The sequence below is a fragment of the Sinocyclocheilus grahami genome, unplaced genomic scaffold (assembly GCF_001515645.1).
Source record: "Sinocyclocheilus grahami isolate Dianchi unplaced genomic scaffold, SAMN03320097.WGS_v1.1 scaffold710.1, whole genome shotgun sequence".
In the NCBI taxonomy this organism is placed as follows: domain Eukaryota; kingdom Metazoa; phylum Chordata; class Actinopteri; order Cypriniformes; family Cyprinidae; genus Sinocyclocheilus; species Sinocyclocheilus grahami.
Window position 1 is genome coordinate 724,719 of NW_015505889.1, and position 7,788 is coordinate 732,506.

Consider the following 7,788-nt stretch of genomic DNA (forward strand, 5'->3'; position numbering starts at 1 on the left):
AATTCATTTCTGCACTGCAGTAGTAGTACTGAATTTATTTACTTAGTTTAGTAAATGCAGCTCAGGAGACTGAAGCCCTCCTAAAAAAGGCCTAGTAACACCCCTGGGCTGTGCTAACAATAATATTAAAGCTTTATTTATCAAATGTACTTTATCAAAAAATATCAGAAAACTGCTTAGGAGTACACAGGGTCCAATACATTGAGGTTTGTTCACTTTACCAACATTCAGTTGTCATAACTGTTTTCAACCACACTGCATTTGTAGACTACGTGTTTCTGCATTCAGTTACACTTAAGAGATTCTGAAGGACAATCTGCTCAAGCTCAACTCCCAAAGTTTGTTACATGACACAAGCAATCTAAAGTTATTTTATAGGCCTAGACATTTTCTATTTGCTGTGGTGCTCAAAAAAGGTAACTCAGGTCCCTCAGCAAAATAGCGTTTTTGTATCCACAATGTAAGTGTCATAAAGCAAGGCCAGACACAACGGGAAAGTGAAAGACAGGATGGTTTATTGAACAAGATGTGGATGAGTGGAACGGGTTAGGTTAAGGTAGGAGAGTGTCAACAGAGTGAAGGATTGCCGGTTTCGTGGGAGATCGTGGAACAGTGTCCAAGGAGTCGTTGGCGGATCGCGGGAGACCCAAAAGGTAAGCCTTTCTAGGCGAATATCGTATAGCGAGTCCAGAACAGTCCATAGGAGTGAACGGTAGACCGGACAGTGAGTGACTGTGATGTGTGTGTATTTGTAGTGTGGCTTGATTGGTGACAGCAGGTGCGGGTGATCAGAACTCAGGTGACTGTGATCGGGTGATTATCCTGGCTGGTGACTGCAGTGACTGTGATGAATCCCTGACAGTAAGAGTAAGAAAAGTCTTATTACACAAGTGGTAGAAAAACAATAGTCCATAAAGTACAATAGACATCTTTACCTCTGCAGTGATGGAATGGCAAAGGTGCTGCTGATGTTTTACACTATTTGTTTAGTGTTAGAACATGTAACAGTAATAATTTCCTACGTTTTCATAACCAAAATATAAATGTTACTTAAGAAAATCTGACACATCTGTCAAATGTCATATTGTCCAGATGCCAAACGATGTCTGTCGCCCTCATGTGGCTGTGAGAGGAAAAGCGCCAATTTTAATGGAAATAAAACAATGTTCCACAAAAGAGAAAAATAGATAGGCCTATTCATGATTGTAAAATGATAACATACTTCATTACTACATTAAAATTATTTGTAGAAACCCAGAAGAGTAAAAAAAATATATAAAGGTGATCATACTCAAACTGCTGTATGTAATTACAAAAGGTCAACATGTCATAAAATCAACTGCATCTTTTATATAAGTTTATATGATCTGACAGCGGCATCTCTACAGAAACGTGTACACTGCATTTGTGAGTTCTGCTCAAAGAGCTTTTTGAAAACAATCTTCTTCAAAGGACAATCAAAATGACAACATACTACAACTGGTTTTCAAGATTCTAAACCTAAAGTTCAACAGAGACCAGTCTGGGACATTAGACAAAAATCAGCCTATCTCGTGGGTATGGTTTTGTTGCCTTTCATCGCCGCCATGATGCGGAAAATGCCCAAATGGCTCTCTTGTGCAGACCAGTGTTGGGCTAGTTACTCAAAGAATGTAGCATATTACTCATTACTAGTTACCCCTTTCAAAAGTAATGTTGTTACTTTAATTATTACTTTCTGGCAACAGTAATTAGTTACACTAGTTAGATTACTTTTTCTTCACGCCTCACAGAAGTTGTAACTGTGTATCTTCCACTCATACAATTCTTCTAGAATGTTACTAACAACATTTCTGCCTCATCATTTGACCAAAATCCACACTCGATCGCAGTCAGAAGTTATTACAAACACTCAATAGTAGGGATGGGAGAAAAAAATCGATTCTCCGATGCATCGCGATTCTCTCTTCAACGATTCTGAATATTTAAGAATCGATTCTGAGCTTGGTTCCCCCCCCTCCCAGAATATGCGCTGTGAGACACGTGCGCATTGCTTGACAGTGTGTGCTTCCACCCGCCGTTATTTCAGTATTTTACTTTAGATATGCATTAATTTATGCCGTTTGGAATGCAGTACTATTAGATGCACGAAACTCGCGCACTTACAGACTTGCACGTGCGCTTTGTGTTTGTTGTCCTGATGCTCGATCGCGGCTGCTGTTAAATGCACTTGCATCTCTGGATACTTTTATATGAAATTGATGTAAATACAGTCAGTTATGTTTCAGAGCAGGACAGAACATCTGATATATCGAAATAGGTCTGTGCATTAGTGTAAATGCAGCCTGTTAAAGCTGCCACTGTCTATGATCTCATCAATAATAATCAAATGGCAATAATGCTGAACAAAAAAGAAAACCCCGTAACTAGCCTATTGCCTGTAAACTTTCGGATACTTAAAGAAGACGTATTTTAAATAAGTAATTGTTTTAAAAAGTAGTCTGTTTACTTTATACAATAAAATTATTATTTTTTTGAACAAATTACATTTGATATAAAATTTATATGAAAATGTAGCCATGTGCGGTAATATTGAGAACTGAGAATGTGACACAACGTGATATTGAGTTGAATTGAATCGTGAAACCAGTTGAAGATTCACACACCTAGCTATTTTTAAGTTGGCAGTACTTTCATACAGAGATTCCAACTATAAACAAAAAGCATAGAAACTGCCATTTTGATTAACATGTAAAATTGTTAAGATGTATTTGCACCACAGAAGAATTAATTAGGAAAAAATGTAGATCAAGAATCGTTTTGGAATCGGATCGTGACTCCCAGAATCGGGATCGGGATCGTGAAGGGCCTAAATATTCCCACCCCTACTTAATAGTGATTGATAGTGACATTCAAGTAGAAGTGTTGTATTAATCTCATTAATTCTTATGTGTAGCTTGAAGCTAATTGTAATTTATCCGTTACCCATATACAATATTTCATTATGTATTTTATCAAATCACATAAGTTTGTAAGAAACTGTTTAATTTTCCAAAAATATTTTTAATTATAGTAATATAATGTACCACATGCTGATCAGAGGGATGTGGGTGGGATGTAATGCCAGAGTAAAGTAAAACCACAATTTACACAACAGTGTTCAGATCAGATCATCTTTTTTCCTGAAAAAAATCAATATAATGCAATATTTCTATCTGCTGAATAAGTTTTTCCATATTCCAAGCTGGCCTGCAGCACTGGAGACATCACATGCATGTGTGAGTCGTGAAAATTATGGAAAAAAATCTAGGAATTATTTGATTGTTGGATTTTAAATCAGCGGGGTTGAGGCATCAAAAGTAACTAAGTAACTAAGCTGTTTTATGGATGGTAACTGTAATATTATTACCGAAATCGTATTAGTAATTAGTTACACTACTAGTTAGTGCAAAAAGTAATATTATTACAGTAACTAAGTTACTAATAACTAGTTACTGCCCAACACTGGTGCAGACCACATGTCACAATGCCAACAACATGTGTTCCCAAACATAGCTATTAAGGGACAATGACAGCCTTACTTTATACAGTATTGTGGTATGCAACATTCCCAGATAGCAAGCAACTAATGAAATAATGTTAAGTCAATATATTGATGCGCCAATGCCAACTGCATCGAATTAATGTTACAAAGTAACATCATTCTGTGAAGTTATATTTTATTAAAAACAATTATCATAAATCATAAGTCAATCATAAGTCATAAATCAATTATAGATCATTAAAATGTGAGATATTACAAAATAAACAAATAAAATTCTAAGAGAATATAAAATCTAAGTATAATAATCTTCAAGAGTTAAAGAGATGAAGATCTTAAAAGCATGCAATAATATGAAAGTAAAGAAGCCAATTTGGGGAGCAATATATTTACTAGAGACTTACATCCTCTTACAGCATCATGGAATGTTTATGTCTCAATAAAATGTCAAACGAATGCAACAACTACCTAGCTCTTGGAATAGAGCACTTAGTACATCCTTGCATTCCAATATCCTATCCAAACATCACATAATATAACCATTTATATGTCAAATTAAGGAAATATACTACGTCAATGGAATATGAGTACAAGTGGAACTAACTAGAATTAAAAATTTAAATGCATAATACTTGAGTAACTGAGTAACATAATACAGTAATATGAATATAATGTAATAAAACCATAAAAGAATAAGTCCTAATGAATATACTGTATGAATGAATATGAAAAATAAGAAAACATAGCCAAAAATCACTTTTGCACCCGTTTAAAGCTTTATATGTCTGTCAATAAAAGAATCTTAAAATCAATCCTAAAATAAACAGGTAACCAAGAAGCTAAAACAGTGTAATATGATCAAATAACTTTGGTTGCGTTTACACTTGGCATTAACATGTGACCTGTATCCTGATGTTGAGGTAGTCGATGATGCATTTTGATCGGATCTACTGGCTACGTTTACATGCAACCAAATAATCCGTTTGTAATCGGATTGACGGCTCAATCGGACTGAAAAACCTTCATGCAAACACCTTAAGCGATCCAATTGAGCTCGATCGGAATTAAACTTCGATCGGATTGAAGGGGTTGGTTTATTCCTTTTCTAATACGATTGAGAGTGCATGTAAACACTCGATCAGATTGAACCCCGAATCTGAAAGGACTGCGCATGTGCAATGATGCAGAAATAGCATAATGGCATATGACGCGCGGAACGAGCGGTTCTTCCTTTTGAATAAAGTGTTGTATAAATGCGTGTCCTGTCATTATAAAACTCTCCTTTCACTCGGCAACTGTGAACTGGAGCAGGACAACCTCCCACCAGTCCTTGTTTTGGGTTCTCATCCACAGGCAACCCTTTTTGGGCACGGGGAGGGGCATTTTACTGTGTGATAAATATGAGCAGCACGGCACAGCGGTTTATAAGTATATTTATCCATAAATTAATAAATATTAATTATGCTGTTAAAAACAAAGAAATAAACCTTGTAGGAGAGTGGTTATTCTGTGAGAAACAACTCTGTGCAGTGTGCACATGTAAAAAAAAAAAAAAAAATCTGATTTGAAGCTTGTGACATATAAACACGCATATCACTCTGCAGACTTATTTAAATATTGCGCGGAAAAGACAGATCCGATTGGTTATCCAGATAGAAAAGTCAGTTGATGTTGCCAAGTGTAAACGCGCCGTGTTCTGATTGACTGATGATCCGATCTGCTTGATCGGATCGCGGTGATCGCATGTTAATGCCGAGTGTAAATGCAGCCTTTGTTCGTGGCAATAATATGGCTGCATCATTCTGCACTACCCTAAATGTAAACGCGATAAATTACGATGATTCAAAGAAGAAAACTAGGCATTACAATGGACCATTTTCACAAGGCTGTGATGAGCGTTTAATGGTCACCAGCATCGTAATTCCTCGAAAGTTTTTCATATTTGTAATTTTTTTAATGTATGTACATTTATAACACTATTCTTTGTATTATATCACCTTTGCATCTAATTACAAAAACAATTAAGGCTAATGCGAGGGTGTTTCTAATGCAGCTGAGGGATGGTCAATTTGTTATGCTGTTAAAAACAAAGAAATAAACCTTGTAGGAGAGTGGTTATTCTGTGAGAAACAGTGAGAAACTCTGTGCAGTGTGCACATGTAAACGCGCCGTGTTCTGATTGACTGATGATCCGATCTGCTTGATCGGATCGCGGTGATCGCATGTTAATGCCGAGTGTAAATGCAGCCTTTGTTCGTGGCAATAATATGGCTGCATCATTCTGCACTACCCTAAATGTAAACGCGATAAATTACGATGATTCAAAGAAGAAAACTAGGCATTACAATGGACCATTTTCACAAGGCTGTGATGAGCGTTTAATGGTCATCAGCATCGTAATTCCTCGAAAGTTTTTCATATTTGTATTTTTTTTTAAATGTATGTACATTTATAACACTATTCTTTGTATTATATCACCTTTGCATCTAATTACAAAAAAAGTTAAGGCTAATGCCAGGGTGTTTCTAATGCAGCTGAGGGATGGTCAATTTTACATCGTTCTCTCTTCTGACTGCCATTATCAGTCTCAATTTTTTTCCTTTTATTGAAAGTCATGAAAACACTATCGTGGAGTTTTTCTTTTGCTAAATGGGAATGCAAAAAATATATATTTGTCTCTGGATCTAAGAGCCAACCTCAAACAGGTCAAGAAAGAGGTCAAGGAGGAGGTGAGCATGCAATAAAACGTGGACAGATGATGAACTCAGATGATCTCTTTTAAAGACTTTTACAAACAGCAATAGCAGACAAATTACATGAAAGCTTGTTTTGAAACACTGTACTTTTTCTGGCGCTACAGGAGAAGGAGTCAGTGGGAGACTGGCGTAAGAACATCGAGGATAAGGCTGGTATGGATGGCAGGAAGAAGATGTTTGAGTCTGAGGCCTAAATCTGTTTTTCTTAAATATATTTACATTTCCATACAATGATTTATTCGGTCAGGTTGTCTTAATTCTTGTGGTCTTCGAGGTTTTGAGAGATAGTAATGCTATCTATTGTGTGAAGTGATGTCACAGTTAGTTATGTATTGTATAAAGGAGGTTTTGATGTATGTGATGGTTGGCTTTGCAGCTGAGGCTTTAATTTGTAAAAGAATAATCTGACTTTGGGCCTTTGTAATTAGACCAAATAAATAGATATTCATCAATAAAACCCATTTAAATACTCAAAACAGTATTGAGAGACGTTTGCTGGAAAAAAAAATTCTACAAATCAAACAATCAAAGTTTGAAGTTTTGCTTTTTCATTATTTCACCAAATGTATGGCTCAGTGAGACTAAAGAACAAAAGCAACCCATGACCCCTAGTGGTCACAAGGGGACTACAGCCAGACTATCGCACTACTGTAGTAGAGACTTGCTCTTTAAATGTAGCAATGTTCATTTAATAAGCAAATCAAGATTTAAAGGGGTCATATGATGTTGCTAAAAATAACATTATTTTGTGTATTTGGTGTAATGAAATGTGTGTATGCGGTTTAAGGTTCAAAAAACATTATTTTCCACATACTGTACATTATTGTTTCTCCTCTATGCCCCGCCTTTCTGAAACGTGATTGACTGAATACCTCAAGCGTGTGACGGAAATTTTATGCCCCTACCATACTGTGATGCCCTGTCTGGCCGTAGCGAAGAGACAAAAACATTAAAACCCATTATAAACAAGGCATTTGTTGCATCCAGTGGGGACATAATTATGGATTATAATGACTTATACTGTCTTTTTACACGTTGCGTTGCATCGCGCATCGTAAACATAAAACCATGTCTGCATTTGTGATCGGCGAAATGACAAACAACAAGCGCTACTCTACACTGCTCAAAACTCGTGTTTGAATCGTCAGTGGCAAATCCTTTAAATATGAAAACGTACTTACAGTCTGTGTGTCAGAACAGCCGGCATTGTAGTCTACTCTGCCAGGATCAGGAAACAGTCCTCCATAAAATGTGCTGCACACATCTGAATATTTGGGTTGAACTGTTCTGGAACAGTGTTGTAAATACAACTTAACCACTGATTTCTAGTCGTGTCCATTTTTGGAAGGCCAAACAAAGTAGTTTCGCTTTCACAACGAACCACAGCGTCACACACGGCGGCCTTGAGTGAGTGGAGGCCGGTGGCTGGAGTGATCGGAGGCGGGCGGGCTTGAGAACGGCGCGGTCGGCGGGCTTGCGGCAACCACATGTGACGACCCCGGGCTGGACTCC